Source organism: Calonectris borealis, chromosome W (genome assembly GCF_964195595.1).
Source record: "Calonectris borealis chromosome W, bCalBor7.hap1.2, whole genome shotgun sequence".
Lineage (NCBI taxonomy): Eukaryota > Metazoa > Chordata > Aves > Procellariiformes > Procellariidae > Calonectris > Calonectris borealis.
The window spans coordinates 47,551,792-47,570,064 of record NC_134351.1 but is presented as its reverse complement, the minus strand read 5'-3'; the positions used below and the strand labels follow the sequence as shown (position 1 = coordinate 47,570,064).

The 18,273-nt window shown below is 43.6% G+C and overlaps 1 pseudogene; it reads right to left on the bottom strand.

The window, feature by feature from the left end:
* Window positions 1-5,214: 5,214 nt before the first annotated feature.
* Window positions 5,215-18,273, bottom strand: part of LOC142074901 (geranylgeranyl transferase type-1 subunit beta-like) — an 83,676-nt pseudogene continuing 70,617 nt past the window's right edge.

Genomic DNA, 18,273 nt, shown 5'->3' with positions numbered 1-18,273 from the left:
AGAATTAACGGTGCTGGAAGTCATCTACAGTGACCTAGACAACGACAAGGTCTCCAAAGATCCAGATGACATCCTGTGTATACGGGCCATGTGGAGGAAGGTGATCCAAAATGCCCCAGCGTCATATTCTAACAGCTTGGCAACGATGTATTGTCCAGACTTGGATACACCAGCTGTGGAGAGAGCCTCTTCCTGGCTCCAAAATTCTGAAGAAAATCTCTGTCCCTCCTCGTCCCCATGCGCCAGCGCCTCGGCTGTTGGGGATGCCTCATGGAGCCAGTCCCCTCCTGCCCCAGTCAGAGGGAAAGGGAGCCCCAGGCGTATGCCACATGGCACTCTCTGGTTCTTCCTGCGTGACCAGGGGGAGGACATGAAGGAGTGGGATGGTGAGCCCACTTTTAAGCTGGAAGCCCGTATACACCAACTGAGGGGGAAGACAGCTGCTAAGAAGGGGCCACCCAAGAAGGCTGTCAGCTTAGTTTCTGTTGAGATACAAGAAGGCAATCAGCGATCCCTCAGATGCAGAAGGACTGAGATCACCTCCCTTGATTCTGGTGAAGGGACCTCTGGTCTGGCACTGCAAGGGTCAGGCAGTGAATACTCCGACCAGGAACAGGAATAGAGGGTCCCTGCCTTCAATCAGGAGGAGGAAAGGGCCAAACGGGTTTACTGGACTGTGTGGATTTGATGGCCTGGCACATCAGACCCACAGGAGTATAAGGCTTTGGTAGACACTGGTGCACAGTGTACCCTAATGGCATCAGGGTATAGGGGCACAGAACCTATCTGGATCTCTGGAGTGACAGGGGGATCCCAACAGTTGTCTCTATTGGAGGCTGAGGGGACAAGTGGCAAAAGCACCCTATTGTGACAGGCCCGGAGGTCCCATGTATCCTTGGCATAGACTACCTCAGGAGAGGGTACTTCAAGGACACAAAAGGGTACCGATGGGCTTTTGGTGTAGCCACCATGAATGCAGAGAAGATTAAACATCTAGATCTACCCTGTCTGGCCTCTCAGAGAATCCCTTTGTTGTGGGGTTGCTGCGGGTCAAAGAACAGCAGGTGCCAATTGCTACCATGACGGTGCACTGGCAGCAATATCGCACCAACCGAGACTCCCTGGCTCCCATCCATAAGCTGATTCATCACTTGGAGAGTCAAGGAGTGATCAGCAAGACTCGCTCACCCTTTAATAGTTCCATATGGCCAGTGCAAAAGTCTGATGGAGGGTGGAGGGTAACAGTGGATTACCGTGGCCTGAACGAAGTCACGCCACCACACCGGACATGCTAGAGCTCCAATATGAACTGGAGTCAAAGGCAGCCAAGCGGTATGCTACAGTTGACATTGCCAATGCTTTTTTTCTCAATCCTTTGGCAGCAGAATGCACAGTTTGCTTTCACGTGGAGGGGTGTCCAATACACCTGGAATTGACTGCCCTAGGGGTGGAAGCACAGCCCTACCATTTGTCATGGACTAATCCAAACTGCACTGGAACAGGGTGATGCCCCTGAACATCTACAATACATCGATGACATCATCGTGTGGGGCAATAAAGCAGAAGTAGTGTTTGGGAAGGGAAAAGAATAATCCAGATCCTTCTGAAAGCTGGTTTCATCATAAAAACAAGCAAGGTCAAAGGACCTGCACAGGAGATCCAGTTCTTGGGAATAAAATGGCAGGATGGACGTCATCACATCTCTATGGATATGATCAATAAGATAGCAACTATGTCTCCACCAACTAACAAGAAGGAGACACAAGCTTTCCTAGGCCTTGTGGGATTCTGGAGAATGCATATTCCAGGTTATAGGCAGCTTGTGAGCCCTCTCTATCGAGTAAACCGAAAGAAGAACTATTTTGAGTGGGGCCTTGAGCAACAAGAAGCCTTTGAGCAGATCAAAAAGGAGATAGCTCGTGGGGTAGCTCTTGGGCCTGTCCGGACAGGACCAGCTGTGCAAAATGTACTCTACGCTGCAGACAGGGAGCATGGTCTCATCTGGAGCCTCTGGCAGAAAACATCAGGAGAAAATCAAGGTCAACCATTAGGGTTTTGGAGCCGGGGGTATCGAGGATCCGAGGCACACTACATCCCGACTGAAAAAGAGATACTAACAGCAAATGAGGGGGTTCGAGCCGCTTCAGAAGTTGTTGGTACAGAAGCATATCTCCTCTTGGCACCGCGATTGCCCGTGCTACACTGGATGTTCAAAGGAAACGTTCCCTCTACACATCATGCAATCAGCGCTACACGGAGTAAGTGGGTAGCGTTGATCACGCAACGGGCTCAAATGGAGAACCCCAACCACCCAGGAATCCTGGAAGAGATCATGGACTGGCCAGAAGGCAGAGATTTTGGAGCATCGCCTGAGGAGGTGGCTCGTGCCCAAGAGTCACCACCATGTAATTAGATATCAGAAGATGAAAGACGTTATGCTCTGTTTACTGATGGATCCTGTCGTGTGGTAGGAAACCATCGGAAGTGGAAAGCTGCTGTGTGGAGTCCCACACGATAAGTTGTTGAAGCCATTGAAGGAGAAGGTGAGTCAAGTGAGTTTGCAGAAATAAAGCCATCCAGCTGGCCCTGGAGAGTGCTGAACAAGAAAAGTGGCCAGTACTCTCTCTCTATACTGACTCCTGGATGGTGGCTAATGCCCTGTGGGAGTGGCTGCAGCAGTGGAAGAAGACCAATTGGCAATACAGAGGTAAACTCATCTGGGCTGCTGCATTGTGGCAAGACATCACTGCCCAGGTAGAAAACATCGCTCTAAAGGTATGTCATGTAGATGCTCACATGCCCAAAAGCCGTGCCACTGAAGAACATCAAAACAATTAACAGGTAGACAAGGCTGTCAAAATTAAAGTAGCTCAGGTAGACCTGGACTGGGAGCATAAGGGTGAGCTATTTGTAGCTCAACGGGCCCACGAAACATCGGGACATCTAGGGAGAGATGCAACATACAGATGGGCTCGTGATCGAGGGGTGGACCTGACCATGGAGGACATCACGCAGGTCACTCATGAATGTGAAACGTGCTGCAATCAAGCGAGCCACACGAGTAAAGTCTCCCTGGAATAGAGGGTGGTGGCTGGGTTTTCAATATGGTGAGGCCTGGCAAATTGACTATATTGGACCACTGCCACAAACACGCCAAGGCAAGCGCTATGTGCTCACCATGGTGGAAGCAACTACCGTGTGCCTAGAAGCATACCCTGTAAACCATGCCACTGCCCGAAACACCATCTTAGGCCTTGAAAGGCAAGTTTTATGGTGACATGGTACCCCAGAAAGAATTGAATCAGACAATAGGACTCATTTCTGAAATAACCTCATAAACTCCTCGGCCAAGAAACATAGCATTGATTGAATGTATCACATCCCCTATCACCCACAAGCCTCTGGAAAGATTGAGAGATATAATGGACTGTTAAAGACTTTGCTGAGAGCGTTGGGCAATGGGGCATGGAAGCACTGGGATACAAATTTAGCAGAAGGCACTTGGCTGGTAAACACCAGAGGATGTTGTATGTATGTTGTAGGAAGTATTGTAGCAGGAACTACCTGAACCGACAAAGAGTGAGCTTCGCAAAGAACCGGGCGAGTGCAGCGATGACCCAAACCAAGCTGGTGTTGGCCCCCAACAATCGAAAATGCTGCTTCTCCTGTCCTGAGTGATCACCTTGAAAGATGGGGCTCAAGGCATAGCCTGTTCTTATGGACATTTTGGGGAGTGGCAGAGGCCCACAGAATGAGGAAATAAGATCTACCTATCTGTTAAGGGACAGGGGATAGTAGTTAATGAGAATGTATAAATCTTTATGTTGGGTATAAAGATGGTTTAAGTATGTAGTATAAGTTTTAAGTGTTGGTAAGAGGGGATTTCAGGAATGAGAAATAGATACAAGGGGATGGTTAGAAGTTATATAAATGTATCACATTATGTGGGACCTGAGCATGATGCAAATGGTATGGAATAAGGGGTGGAGATTGTATTGGGACTGGCTGGGATGGAGTTAACTTTCCCCATAGCAGCCCTCATAGTGCTGTGCTTTGTACTGTAGCTAGAAAGGTATTGATAACACACCAATGTTTTGGTTATTGCTGAGCAGTGCTCCACAGCATCAAGGCTGTCTCTCCAACACCACCCCCACACCCCGCCCCCAAAGGCAAGTAGGCTGGGGGTGGGCAAGAGGTTGGGAGGGGACATAGCTGGGACAGCTGATCCCAACTGACCAAAGGGATATTCCATACCATATGATGTCATGATCAGCAATAAAAGCTAAGAGAAAGGAGGAGGGAGGCATTTGTGGTTAAGGCATTTGTCTTCCGAAGCAGCTGCTACACATACTGAGGCCCTACTTCCCGGGAAGTGGCTGGACATTGCCTGCTGATGGGAAGTAGAGAATAAATCTCCTTTTTCTTGCTTTGCTTCTGTGTGCGGCCTTTGCTTCTTTTTCATTAAACTGCCTTTATCTCAACCCACAAGTTTTTCATCTTTTCTCCCCCGTCCCGCTGAGGAGGGGGAGTGAGAGAGTGGCTTGGTGGGTACCTGGTGGTCAGCCAAGGTCAACCCACCACAGCAGCATTTCAAGCACACAAAGTAAGGCACTACTACTAAATAAGCTGAGAATGGTCATCATCTCTCTCTGAGTAAACCGCTACCAACTTATCTTAAAGCCCAATGTTTCATTCTTTACACAGAAGCATTAAGAAACTCAGAATTATTTCACACTAAAAGAGAAAAAATCCGAAAAAATCAAAGTACAGTTGTATAATTTTAATGTATTGCAAAGGCTTGACTTCAGAAACAGGTTCTAATGCTTCTCTCACACACAGCTATTCTTTGCTGAATATCTCTTAATGCTATACATCAATACACTGCACCCTCATTAATATCCCATGAAGAGAATATTTCAGTCTAAAACACTGTGTCTGGCTAACGATTCACTGCATCTGTGTAGAAGCTACTCAGTAGAATTATGAAATCCATTTAGTAAGGCCACACAACTTTAAAAGTCCAGTATATTGAATAAAATAATTTTATTTGTATCTACTTTAAAAAAAAAACAAACAAAGTTTATGGAATCTGAAAGTAGATGATAAAAGGTAACTGTTAACTGAGACTTAATATGGGAGATTCCTTACCCAAAAATATGTCAAACATTAAGGTCATAAAGAACTTCAAGGTTCTGTGCTATACCGTATGATATGTAAACAGATTTTGAAAATACTTTCCCATTATATATTTTGACACAGTATGCATGAATTTTAAAAATGAAAAATAAAAACTAAATTCAATTGCCTCAAGGTATTTCTTAGAAGTAAAGCCATTTGAAGACCTATTTACCATCTGTGGTGACAAACTTCTATATATCCAAAATATTTCCTTTTTCCCCAGTGCAGAATAACTGTCTGGAGGCAATTACCTATCAAAATGATGCCAGCAACACAGATCTGATTGTATGACTTCAGCACTTAAAGAGCACGCTGGTTATACATGGCTTTTAACCTTGGGCTACAATTATGCTATCAGAACTAAAATCAAGTCTAAATCATTCATGTAGAGATGTGTGTGTCATCTGAACACTGTTTAGAGTCTTTGATTTCCAGATCTGATGGAGGTGGTGAAGGTGCTCTGAGGTTCTTGTGCTTATATTCAGGGCAGGATGAACTTTGCAAATACCAGTTTCTCCAATTAACGACAAGCCACAAATCCCAAAGTAGGCATGTAAAGCATCTGAAAGCAGGACGGAAAATGAAAAAGAAAATTATGTTTCTGTCAGGCTGTAACAGCCAACTGTTCCTGGATTCCAAAACCCCTGAATAATTACAACCAAGGAAAACAAACAGATGCTACATTTTAAACTTAGGATTTGAAACAAGAAAATAATTTCTGCCCAAACCCTCCAGCATGAAATGATGGTGTGCAATCTCTAAGACTAGAGTCTGTTTTATTTTATAACAATTCTTGCCCACTACTTAATTTCTTCTGAATTCTCAGGCCAAACAGCAAAATCATTTGAGGAGCTGTAAATACATTTCCTTCAACAGAGTAAATCTTCCCCCGCCCCTGCAACGTGAAGGAATTTTTTTTTGCAAATGAAAGGTCAGGTGGATAGCTGGCTACTTAGTAGACAGCTGACTATTGAAACACCAAAATTAGCACCAGTAGCCAAACAGCAAGATTCAGAAGTATGAAAAAAATCATTACTTTCCCTAATCTCCCCCCTTCCAGAGAAAATACCCTAAGGATATGAACTCATGAAGTAGCTTGATCAGCAGAGATGAGATGCTCTTATTTCCCCATCCCACAGCTCTCCTGCTGCCTATCTTATACCAGCACTAGAGCTTGCTCAACACCCTCCATGACTTAAGTAATTCAGAAAACATGGAAGAAAACTAACCTGAGCAGGAAAAATTGGAAAGCTTTCTGACATTTTAGTGAATTAAACTGGTTTGCAGAAATGTTCAATATACACCAAATCTAGTGCAAAAAGGGGAAAGGACATGCAGCTGTACTTAAGGAAGCTGGGAGGAAGAGGAGTAAGCCTGCCCCCTCTGGGCAACAATAATCCATTAGGTTGGATTATCCACCCAAGAAATCACAGCCTAAAGATGGAAAGAGGATGTGACCTTAATGTGTCCCTTCCAAATTCTCAACACTTGGTAATCTTTTGGAGGTATCACTAATTTCATGTCTGACTAAAATGATATTACAAGAAGTTACATGGCTAGAGTCTCGCTAGCCAGATACCTTCTCTGAAAGATGGCTTCTGCTTATCATCATTAACATGCAGACAAAAGTACATTTGGTAGATATAGTCCCTATTGACCTTGCAGAAAGTATGTCAGGCAAGGAAAGCTCAACTTCAGGAAATATAGTATATTAACTCCTGTGGAAAGCTGCATTGATACTCACTAAAATCCATATACAAACCTAATTACCTATATAGGGATATTTGGTGAGTTTAACCATGAAGTTCTACACTTGTGCAAATCCATATCAACTTAATACACAACTCCATTGTAGCCATAACACACCTATGCAGCCTGTGTACTCCTCTCTTTAAAGCTATAAAAAATGCAAGGCTTTTCAAGGCTGAAAAACATAGGTCCAAATGTTTTGTTTCATGGGCAACTCACAAATACATGGCAGTACACAATCTCACAACTACTGAGCAGCTGTCTTAAAAACAAACAAAAATACAAGGTGGATTTATACTTCTACTAGTGCAAATCTCACTTCAGTGTTTTACCTTTAGTAAATGTGCACACTCATTTTCATCCTCTCCCTCTCTTTTTATCATGTTAGATCTTTTAATCTTTCTTTTGCGTCACCTGTAATTCACACGTTTCCAATTCTTTTGTATTGTATATCATTTAAAGATATCAAGTGAGATGCATCAGCAGTACATCTAGTAGTTTAAGAGAAATTTATTTAAATTTATTTAAATCTTATCATGATTTGTGCTCAAATCTAGAAAAAAATTAATGACTCGAGGTATGTGTTCTAACAAAATCCCCAGCTCTGTAGAACCCTAATGTTTGGGGTTTTAATATTTGTAATAAGTAGCATTAACATAAGATAGCAGATCTAACTGCTTTTTTTCAGGAAACTTCTGATAGCCTTTCTTGCATTTGACAACCCTATGTAGATGCTTACCTGTAGAGACTACTAAAAACTAAACAATAGTCTTTTCGCGATTCACTTTGGTATGCTCATGATTTCAGAGGATTAAAAAGACTTTTGACTTTTCAGATTGATTTTCAAAGGCAAGAAATAGTTTTCTAAGATCACTGCTCAACAAGCACACTGGTCCAAACACTTACTATTTTAAATCAAGAAACACTGCTACCTCTAAAACCAACAACGTATTAACATCTGTTAGCATGGGAACATCAGGACTACAAAATAATATTTTCCTGAATCATCAGTTGTGAAAAGTTACTTGCAATTTTGGTAGTCCATGTAATATTTAAACAGAGCTTTTTGCATAAAGTAGGAGCTACACAAGTTCAAATTCTGAATCTATTTTAGAAAGCACCTATGAAAAAAATGCATATGCTTATTTTGCAACCTTTCCCTGGTCTATTCTGTCACATCTGAGTTTTGCAACAAAACCAAACTGAGGCCACTATTCTCAGCTTTACAAAAGCTAAATGCTTCAAGGAGAACGAATCATTTCTGTCCTTATTCGACCTCAGCAGAACTATTAACTCATTTGTGAGATGACCCATTCTAGTCTCGTTATCTTCACGTTTTGCATTTACACGGAAATCAAGAGGACTGTGTACATTTAACCATCAGTAGGCTTCTGAAAACAATGGAGCTGCACAGACACTTCACGTTAATAAAGTGGGAAATCTTTATTGTGTTCAAAAAGACAGCTTGGCTTTCAGATAGTAGACTGATCTTGTAGGAAGCTCAGCTGTATATATATGGCATTGAAACTACAGATCCATAAAAAAAAATAAAATGACGCTGCATTTACAGTCATTCTTCAGATTAGAACTGCGTTAACTTTTTTACTATTTTTCTTCAAAACATGAACACAGACTTATGTCACCATCTGCCTGAGGAAAGAATGCTGCAATAAACCCACCTATCACAAAAGTATAAACTGATTTGTTTTTTCTGTAAAAATCCTGCACCATTAAAATTCAACAGTACCAAAGGAAACACCAAATAAGTTTTTCCCAGAAGATATGCAATCTTGTAAGACATATTCTATAAATTGTCGGAGCTAGAAAAAATCTGGCATACCAGCAAAACTTCTGTACATTCATAAAGCAACAATCTAGTTAATCCTTAGTACTCTAGTTCAATCTTCTTGTTCCTTTTCTGTGGCCAGCTAGAGCATTCAAGTTAAAAAGTAGCTTACTCTCAAAAGAAAGTTTAAGAGACAGGAAAAGCTTGCTTTATAGGAAACAGTAGTGTACGGGCAGGAACACCATACAAATCAAAGCAAACAGCTTTATTAGTAGTCTTGCCTTCCTCAAATCTTATCTCAAACTATCTTAAAAGACAGGTTGAGGAACTTTTTACAAGATTGGGGTTTTAAACATACTGTTTTTCTTCCTAACCTCCTAAGTAAACAGTTCATCAAGAGAAATAGAAATATTTCCTCTAAGTGATACTGATTGGTCTACATAATGTACACCAAATATAGCTAGTCATCAGGAATCCTAAACTGGTTTTCAGGGGGGGAAGCATGTCATGAGCACTATATTATCAGTGTGGGTCCACTCTGACAAATTGTCAACTGTTCTTCAAAATGAAATGATGCCATGCTGAAATATCTCTGTGCAGATTCTGAACAGTCACCATCTCTGTGCAGATTCCGAACAGTCTCCTCCTTTATTATAACTATGTTTTTATCTTGTTTGGTGAGTTTATGGACTGTTTATCTTCTCTGTACAAAATGTCACTGAACATTACTACTGGCACAAAGTTTGTTTTCATATCTTTACAGTATCTCCTTTGAATTCTATCATCTTTTCAAATTATCAGTTTCCACTTCCAAAATGCAACCAATAACTATTTCAGATATACTATGTATAATTTCTATGTGTAATTACAATCTGTAAATCATAATATGTAACTATCTAAACTTTGAGTTGAGTATTTTTAAATACATCAAAGATTTCTGAATAAGCTCAAAGGATTCATTTCTTAAGGAAATAAACATTCTGAAATATTTCACTCAGACCCTTTACAAAGATATCCACTGCACAGTATGATTTTTAATCAGATTGGTTAAACACATATGGAAAAACTTGTGCAGCTCTAAACAGACAGTGATACTGTTTTAGTGATAGTCTAAACAACAGCAACTCACTTGCTCTGATGCTCAACAAGGGAAAACTATATCCCTTTCCCTCTAAATCATGAAAATCTCCTATTTTAAGGTTTATTTTTTTCCATTATTTGAAGGAGACTGGGGGGAAAAAAACTCTCTTACACCTCTCAGATGTTTGACTGCTGGAATATATTTGTAGCTTAAAAGACACCATAATTTTGAGAAGTAAATTTACCTGGATGGCTATCTGGCCACTTGGCAAATCCACCAACAAGACGATCTTGAGTTGACAGGATGTAATTTCGGTTTCTCTCAAAATTTGTATATTGGAATATGTTCAAGAGCTGAAAAGAAGTTAGAATGTTACAGCAATATACTAAACTTGAGTATATTTTTAAATATTAAAATATGTCTATTTACATAGATAAGTAGTGCAATATAGCACTAATCTGTTAAATCTCCTTATCCTGCATTTTTTCAAGATGAAAAACCTTTATAGTGATCTTTGCATATTCTTGTACTTGCACCAAATATGTAATTCTTCCAAGTAAAACAAGATGGTTAAAGAAATCAAAACAAGTCAATAAATATCCTGTAGGTTTTCTGTACACTACCTTCAAAGTTGCTCCCACCCAAAAGGAATAGCAGGTGTCTACAGGTTTGTTGGGTCGTCCATGGTAGCCATTCTGTTGTCTCATTATACACCACCTTCTTATCCTGTTCAGTTCTTTTTCTGAAAAAACTTCCTCCAGTTTACCCATCAAACACAGTGATGCAATACCGCAAAATGTAGAGCCACCTATGAGGAAACAGTTGTTTATGCAATGTTTTAAGATACTCAGATTTTCACTGAAGCCTGTATGATCTCGATCAGAATTTTAACTAGGGTAATATCAATTAAACCAATGGATTTCTAAAAAGAGTACAACAGGAATGAGTAAATGGTAATGCAACAGAAGACATTTCTTGATATGTTACTTGCACAAGAAAGCTAATGGGAAACCAGCAATCAGACTATCAGACTGAAGTGGAGATGCCAAAGGCAGTCACAGACACAACTCCCCAGAGAAGAAAAATAAACTGAAGGGTAAGTGTCTGACAAGCAGTAAGCAAAAAAAAAAAAAACAACAAAAAACCACAAAACCCAAAAGACATGGTTAATGCTATGAAAAAACTGGAGGATTCCCATGGTTGTAACAAACACACAAATTATGCTTCTAAGGATTTTTTTTATTGTCAAGGAAACTGCAAGGTAAAATTTGAAATTATAAGAGAAACTCATATTCTCTCTCTGTGTATCATTGCCATCACTTTTAAAAACCCATCAAAGCTCATTCTGAGTCTATTACCTGTAATTATATAATTACAGCCTGGAAGTAAGCTGTTCATACAAGACATGGGGACCAAGATCCACTGTTACACTATTAACGCACTAGAAAACCCCATGAAATCTAGGATTATTTTTCATTCTGATGTTGAAATGCAGGAAGGATACTGAAGTAATGATATTTGTTATCGCCAGCATTCTACAGCAACTTATTTAACTACTTTTTAAAACATGTAGGGGTATAATTTAAATTTTTCAATTTTGCCAGGGGTCTAGGGTCCAGCTGCTGGATGGACTGACTATCTCGATCAACTGGAGATGAGGAACAGCATCAGGTTGAGTGTGAGTGCCGGTATTGTAACAGCATGTGGAAGGAAAGAGAGTCTGTTCCTTTAAGGGTATCTGGTCAAGGCCTTTTCAATGCAAAAGGGGATATTATGAAAAAGGGGGAAGCCATAAACAAGAAAATATACAGAGACACAAACCTGACCAACAAACAATAAGGGAGGCAGTGACGAGAACCAAACCAGGTCAGTCGCGCTAATTGGTAAGGATATATGGAGTGTGGGAATATTTATTTCATTAGGATTATCTGATCAAGGACCTTGTCAAATGAGGAAAAGGGGGAAGCCATAAACAAAACATAGAGACACAAACCTGACAGGCAAACATAATGGAGACAAAGACAGGAAACAAACCTGGTCAGTCACACTAATTGATGGGCTATCAAGAAAACACAGGCAAACTTGGACTTTGCAACTGATAAGGATGCAAACCTGAGGGTCCAGGATGTTGGAGGAGAGGTCAGTGGAACTGTGCAAACAGATGAGGGAATGTGCAGGGGAAGGGGGAGCAGGGAGGAACAAAACGGGAATAGCCAGAAAAGGGTATAAAAAGGACTGGTCACATCTAAAACGGCACCAGACAATACACTTGTCTGACTGAGCCCTGTGCCTGATCACTGCAGTCTGTCCTATCTTCTTATTAAAACCTTTCTTAACTATCTCTCTGCATAAACTCTCTCTGTATCCCATGTGCATGTGTGCTGCAAGGACTAAGTGTCAGCTACTGGGGAGACCTGTGTGAGTGGATTTGGTGCCAGCTACCGGACGAGTCAGACCAGGGCTGTAGGTGCCACTGGGCTATGGTGCCAGCTACTGGAGCAGGTGGGGGTCTTGGCCACCAGCCACTGGGGCGGGAATGAGGTGTATCCCAAAAAAGCAGCTACTGGGAGGGACCAGACTTAGTGAGGCGAGTGAGGGGCTCAGCGCCAGTGGCTGGAGCAGGACTGCAGGTCACAGTCCATGTGCCTGGTGCTGGCTGCTGGGGGGGGGCTGAGTGTCTGTATTTCCCCAAATCTGGTGGTGCATGGGGTGTGCGTGTGTATTCACTAGCAAACTTCAAGCTGGACTAGCAGGCAAGTAGGAAGCCCTGGGTCTGGGCAGGGGTATCAGGCAGAGGAACTGTGCTGGGATTCAAGGGGAACTTGTGAATGTGGAGTGCCTGTGGGACAAGTGTGTGAGTGCATGCATGTTTGCTAGCAAGCATCGAGCTGGCGAGTAGGGGACCCATGAAGCAAGTAAGAGGGCCTGGGGTTTGGGCAGTGCTACCAGGGTGTGACCAGTACCCCCTGCTCCTGACACCTGGTACAGCATTGTTGCCAGGTTATGGTGACACCCATTATAGAACAGGGAAGCGTAACAGCACATGAGATATTCTGGATGGCAAAACCCATGATCCCCCAGTGGTCAGGGATGCCTCCTGTGACTGTTCACTCAACTCTTGCTCAGATTTTGGCTAACACACAGCTCATGCTAAGGCCTGATGTATGCTGGGAGAAGCACCATTAGGTCAAAGGGAGAGCAACAGGTAGGCAGGACACAATGGACAGGAAGAGATAAAGATCATTATGCAGCCATTGCTACCTGCAGCTTGCTGTCTCCTGCAGACAAAATTCTTGCATATTGATTGTCTGGCAGCCTCTTCAGAATCCACTAACTTATGGAAATGGTAAAGACTAAACTCCCAGACTGAGAGGTATAAATACATCAGCTTATCCAAAAGGCTTTTGAAGGAGATCCAACAGCAGCCAGTCTGCTAAGGCCTTCGTGCTTCCTGGTGTGATACAGGGGATGCCTGCACCATGACGGAGGGGGAAAGGGGAGTACCCTCACTGTTGGCTAGAGTACTGTGACACCGCCTTCATCGGTCTTCTTCCTCTAAGGACTGAGTGAATGACTCATGTACTTTTTTAAAGTCAGAGTCTAGATTATGATTATTGTATTGCGTGCTGATTATTAAGAATTTGACCCGATCTGCAGAGGGTCCAGGTGACTGAAAAGTCTAGGTAACTGAAATTTTAGGTAATAGGAAAGCTATGCTAATTGCTAGAAATTCAGTGTAATGATAAGCTATGCCGATTACTAAATTAATTATATAATAATAAAGCTCTAAATATAACTACAACCCTGTGGCCAATTCTCATTCTGCCAAGGATCCTTAAAAGAACCTGCCTGTCCCCGTAGTGTCGGGTGACACATGCGGACAGAGGGGCCGTGCTGGTACTTGGGGAATCCGCAAATGTGCATGTGCTTGTGAATTTAAAGAATGTCGTGTGTGTGCCTTCACTAGTGAACTATCTCTACCAGGTATATTAGTTGTATGTGGCAAGGTCTTGGTAGCAGGGGGGCTGCAGGGGTGGCCTCTGTGAGAAGAGACCAGGGGCTGCCCCTGTGCTGGACAGAATCGGTTCCAGCCAGCTCTGTAATGGACCCACCATTGGCCAAAGCTGAGCCAATCAGTGAAGCTGGTGGCACCTCTGTGATAACATATTTAAGAAAGGGTAAAAAAAACTGCACAGCAGTTGTGAGAGAGGAGGAAGAAAAAAAAGGCATGAGAAACAACCCTGCAGACACTAAGGTCAGTGAAGAAGGAGGGGGAGGAGGTGCTCCAGGTGCTAGAGCAGAGATTCCCCTGCAGCCCGTGGTGAAGACCATGGTGAAGCAGGTTGTCCCCCTGCAGCCCGTGGAAAGGACCATGCCAGAGCAGATGTGGATATGCTCTGAAGGAAGCTGCAGCCTGTGGAGACCCCATGCTGGAGCATGCTCCTGGCAGGAACTGCAGCCCGTGGAGGACCCACACTGGAGCAGTCTTATCCTCAAGGACTGCAGCCCATGAGAAGGACCAATGCTGGATCAGGGAAAAGGTGTGAGGAGGAAGGAGCAGCAGAGACGAATTGGTATGAACTGTCCGTAACCCCCCACTCCCCATCCCCCCTGAGCCGCTGTGGCAGGATGGGGGGGGGGCAGGGAAGAGGAGTCTGGAATGAAGGAGGGAAGTTGTGCCTGGGAAGAAGGGAGGGGGGGTGAGGGAAAGCTGTTTTAGTTTTTGTCTTTGTTTCTCACCACCCAGATCTATTTTAATTGGTGTACTGGTTTTGGCTGGTATGGAGTTAATTTTCTTCATAGCAGCTTGTATGGTGCTGTGTTTTGGATTTGTGACCAAACCAGTGTTGATAACACACTGATGTTTTAGCTATTGCTGAACAGTGCTTACACAGAGTCAAGGCCTTTTCTGTTTCTCACACTGCCCCCTCGAGCAAGGAGGCTGGAGGTGCACAAGAAGTTGGGAGGGGACACAGCTGGGACAGCTGACCCCAACTGACCCAAGGGATATTCCATACCATATGACGTCATGCTCAGCAATAAAAGCTGGGGGAAGAAGAAGGAAGGGGGGGACGTTTGGAGTGATGGCGCCTGTCTTCTCAAGGAACCGTTACACGTGATGGAGCCCTGCTTTCCTGGAGATGGCTGAACACCTGCCTGCCGATGGGAAGTAGTGAATGAATTCCTTGTTTTGCTTTGCCTGCGTGCGTGGCTTTTGCTTTACCTATTAAACTGTCTTTATCTCAACCCACGAGTTTTCTCACTTTTACTCTTCTGATTCTCTTCCCCATCCCACTGGGTGGGGGAGCGAGCGAGTGGCTGTGTGGGGCTTAGCTGCCTACTGGGGTTAAACCACAACAATTGGCAAGAAATTAAATGAATCTTCCCTAAGTCAAGTCTGTTTTGCCCATGACAGTAACTGGTAAGTGGGGTGGGTTGACCTTGGCTGGCTGCCAGGTGTCCACCAAGCCGCTCTATCATACCCCCCTCCTCAACAGGACAAGGGGAGAAAATAAGATGAAAAGGCTTGTGGGTCGAGATAAGGACAGGGAGATCACTCACCAATTACCATCATGGGCAAAACAGACTCGACTTGGGGAAATGAATTTATTTTATTGCCAGTTAAACAGAGTAGGATAGTGAGAAATAAGAACAAATCTAAAAACACCTTCCCCCCACCCCTCCCTTCTTCCCAGGCTCGACTTCACTCCCAACTCTTTTACCTCCTCCCCCGCCCCGAGCAGCTCAGGGGAATAGGGAATGGGGGTTACAGTCAGTTCATAACGCTTTGTCTCTCCCACTCCTTCCTCCTCACGCTCTTCCCCTGCTCCAGCGTGGGGTCCGCCCCACAGGCTGCAGTTCCTACCAGCAGACTGCTCCTGCGTGGGCTCTCCACCGGATGCAGCTTCCTTCAGGGCACATATACCTGCTCCGGCATGGTGTCCTCCATGGGCTTCAGGGGTATAACTTGCTTCACCATGGTCTTCTCCATGGGCTGCAGGGGAATCTCTGCTCCGGCACTTGGAGCACCTCCTCCCCCTCCTTCTCCACTGACCTTGGTGTCTGCAAGGTTGTCTTTCTCACATTTTCTCACTCCTTTCTTCCAGCTGTTGTGCAGCGGTTTTTTACCCTTTCTTAAATATGTTATCACAGAGACGCTACCAACATCGCTGATTGGCTCAACTTTGGGCAGCGGCGGGTCTGTCTTGGAGCCATCTGGAACTGCTCTGTCCAACATGGGGACAGCTCCTGATGTCTTCTCACAGAAGCCACCCCTGCAGCCCCCCCGCTACCAAAACCTTGCAACGTGAACCCAATACAACAAGTTATCTCCCTGTCTTATCTTGACCCATGAGCTTTTCCATCTTATTTTCCTCCCCCTGTCCTGCTGAGGAGCAGGAGTGAGAGAGCGGTTGGGTGGGGGTCTGACAGCCAGCCAAGGTCAACCCACCACACCAGTCAAAGAGGAGGAAGGGGACTTGGCTGTCTACGCTTATGTTTATGTGTGTCTTGTATGTAGGTGCTGTTGAAGGCAGCACCTTGTCTGTAGCAGTCTGTGTAGCTGGCCATGTCAGTGTCCTCTGTGTGTGTGTGTGTCTCTGGGATACATGCTCAGCTTTGCTACTGGTTGAACTTGCAAACAGGAAACCAGCAGCTGTGTCCCTCAGCCTGGGCAAAGACCCCAGGGTCCCCGGGCTGGGCTTCAGCAACCAGGCAGGCAGGAGTCCTGGGCCAGAGCTGCTGGAGGAGGCGACCGCTCCTAACATCCCTTAACAATCAACACTGCATGTGTAGGGCATTCTAAACACAGAATATTGTTTAGAACTACACAATATATAAACTGACCATATCCTATAGTAACTTAGGCCTGAGAGTATGGCTATACCACAGGGCAGAATAGTAACATATTAGCTAACATTAAACAGGTTAGCTCAGGCATTAAAAGCAATACAAGTGTGATAGTATAAAATTTTGTTCATACTCTTCATTCCAATATGCAGGCTTATGTCATCAATGAACAGCATATGAATCAGACTGACTTTAAATCTATGAAAAAGAACATTTGAAGAAAACTGTGTTCCTAACCTGTATATAGTGGTCTGCCAGAAAGCTTCCTGTGATGTACATTAACTGGACTGAGAACACTTCTTCATCTTTTTTTACAGAGAAGATGTGTGTGTGTGTCCTGTGTGTGTGTCTCTTGGATAGGTGCTCAACTTTGCTACTGGTTGAACCTGCAAGCAGGAAAGCAGCAGCCCTGTCTCTCAGCCTGGGCGGAGACCCTGGGTCCCCGGGCACACCGGGCTGGGCTCCAGCGACCGGGCAGAAGGAAGTCCTGGGCTGGAGCTACTCGAGGAGGCGACTGCTCCTAAAATCCCTTGACACCTATTTACAAAAATTAACTGCAGCTTCAAGATTTGAGCCCCCAATGGATGCTGTAATCTAGCAGAGTAAATGTTTCTAGGCTTTACTGATATCTGCTGAAACTGGAAATTATCAAGTGCATTGCACAAGATCTCTTCAGATAAATCCACAGAATACCAATGGTACATGCGGAAATAGGTTGCTCTGTCAGTGAGAGACGAGAACTACAGCCAACACCTTTCAACAAAACATTCATGAGGTAAGAATAACAGAGTTGATATATTAAGAGCCCATCTGGTCTGATATTAAGCTGGAACTAAGAGAAGACGACATCATATTCTGAGGCATGTTTTGGATTTGCTCCTCTTCTTCCCACTTCCTTAAAACCAGAAAAGAAGGAAAAGCATGACATACCCTGCACTTCTTACAGCATTTCTCAATTCCAGTCTTAAAAATGGGTATAGAACATGTTAACATTCTTACCATGAGATTCCAGTCCAGCTCCTTGTGCCAGGCCATTATCATAAGACTAAAGAAAAAATCCACAAACCAGTTACTTTAGAGTGAAATCACTTTTACAGACATTACAATTTATCAGTTTATTAGAAAAATTATTATCAGACCATTCCACCATTTTAATCTAGTTAAATTCTGAACCTATGTCTCAAAAAGCTCTTGGCACACATCAGTGTTGTTTCAATGCAGGCAGTTTTTATGACTTTTTTCTTCAATCAAAGAGCATGGAGTTCATTTCAGTTGTGATATATGTTAAAAGTCTGGAATTAGGTAAACATTTATTTGCCAAAAAGGGAAACATGCAGTTGTCCTGGTTTCGGCTGGGATAGAGTTAATTTTCTTCCTAGTAGCTGGTATAGTGCTGTGTTTTGGATTTAGGATGAGAAGAATGTTGATAACACACTGATGTTTTAGTTTGCTAAGCAGTGCTTACACTAAGTCAAGGACTTTTCAGCTTCTCATACTGCCCTGCCAGCGAGGAGGCTGGAGGTGCACAACAAGCTGGGAGGGGACACAGCTAGGACAGATGACCCAAACTGGCCAAAGCAATATTCCATACCATATGACATCATGCTGAACAAAAAAACTGGGGGGAGTT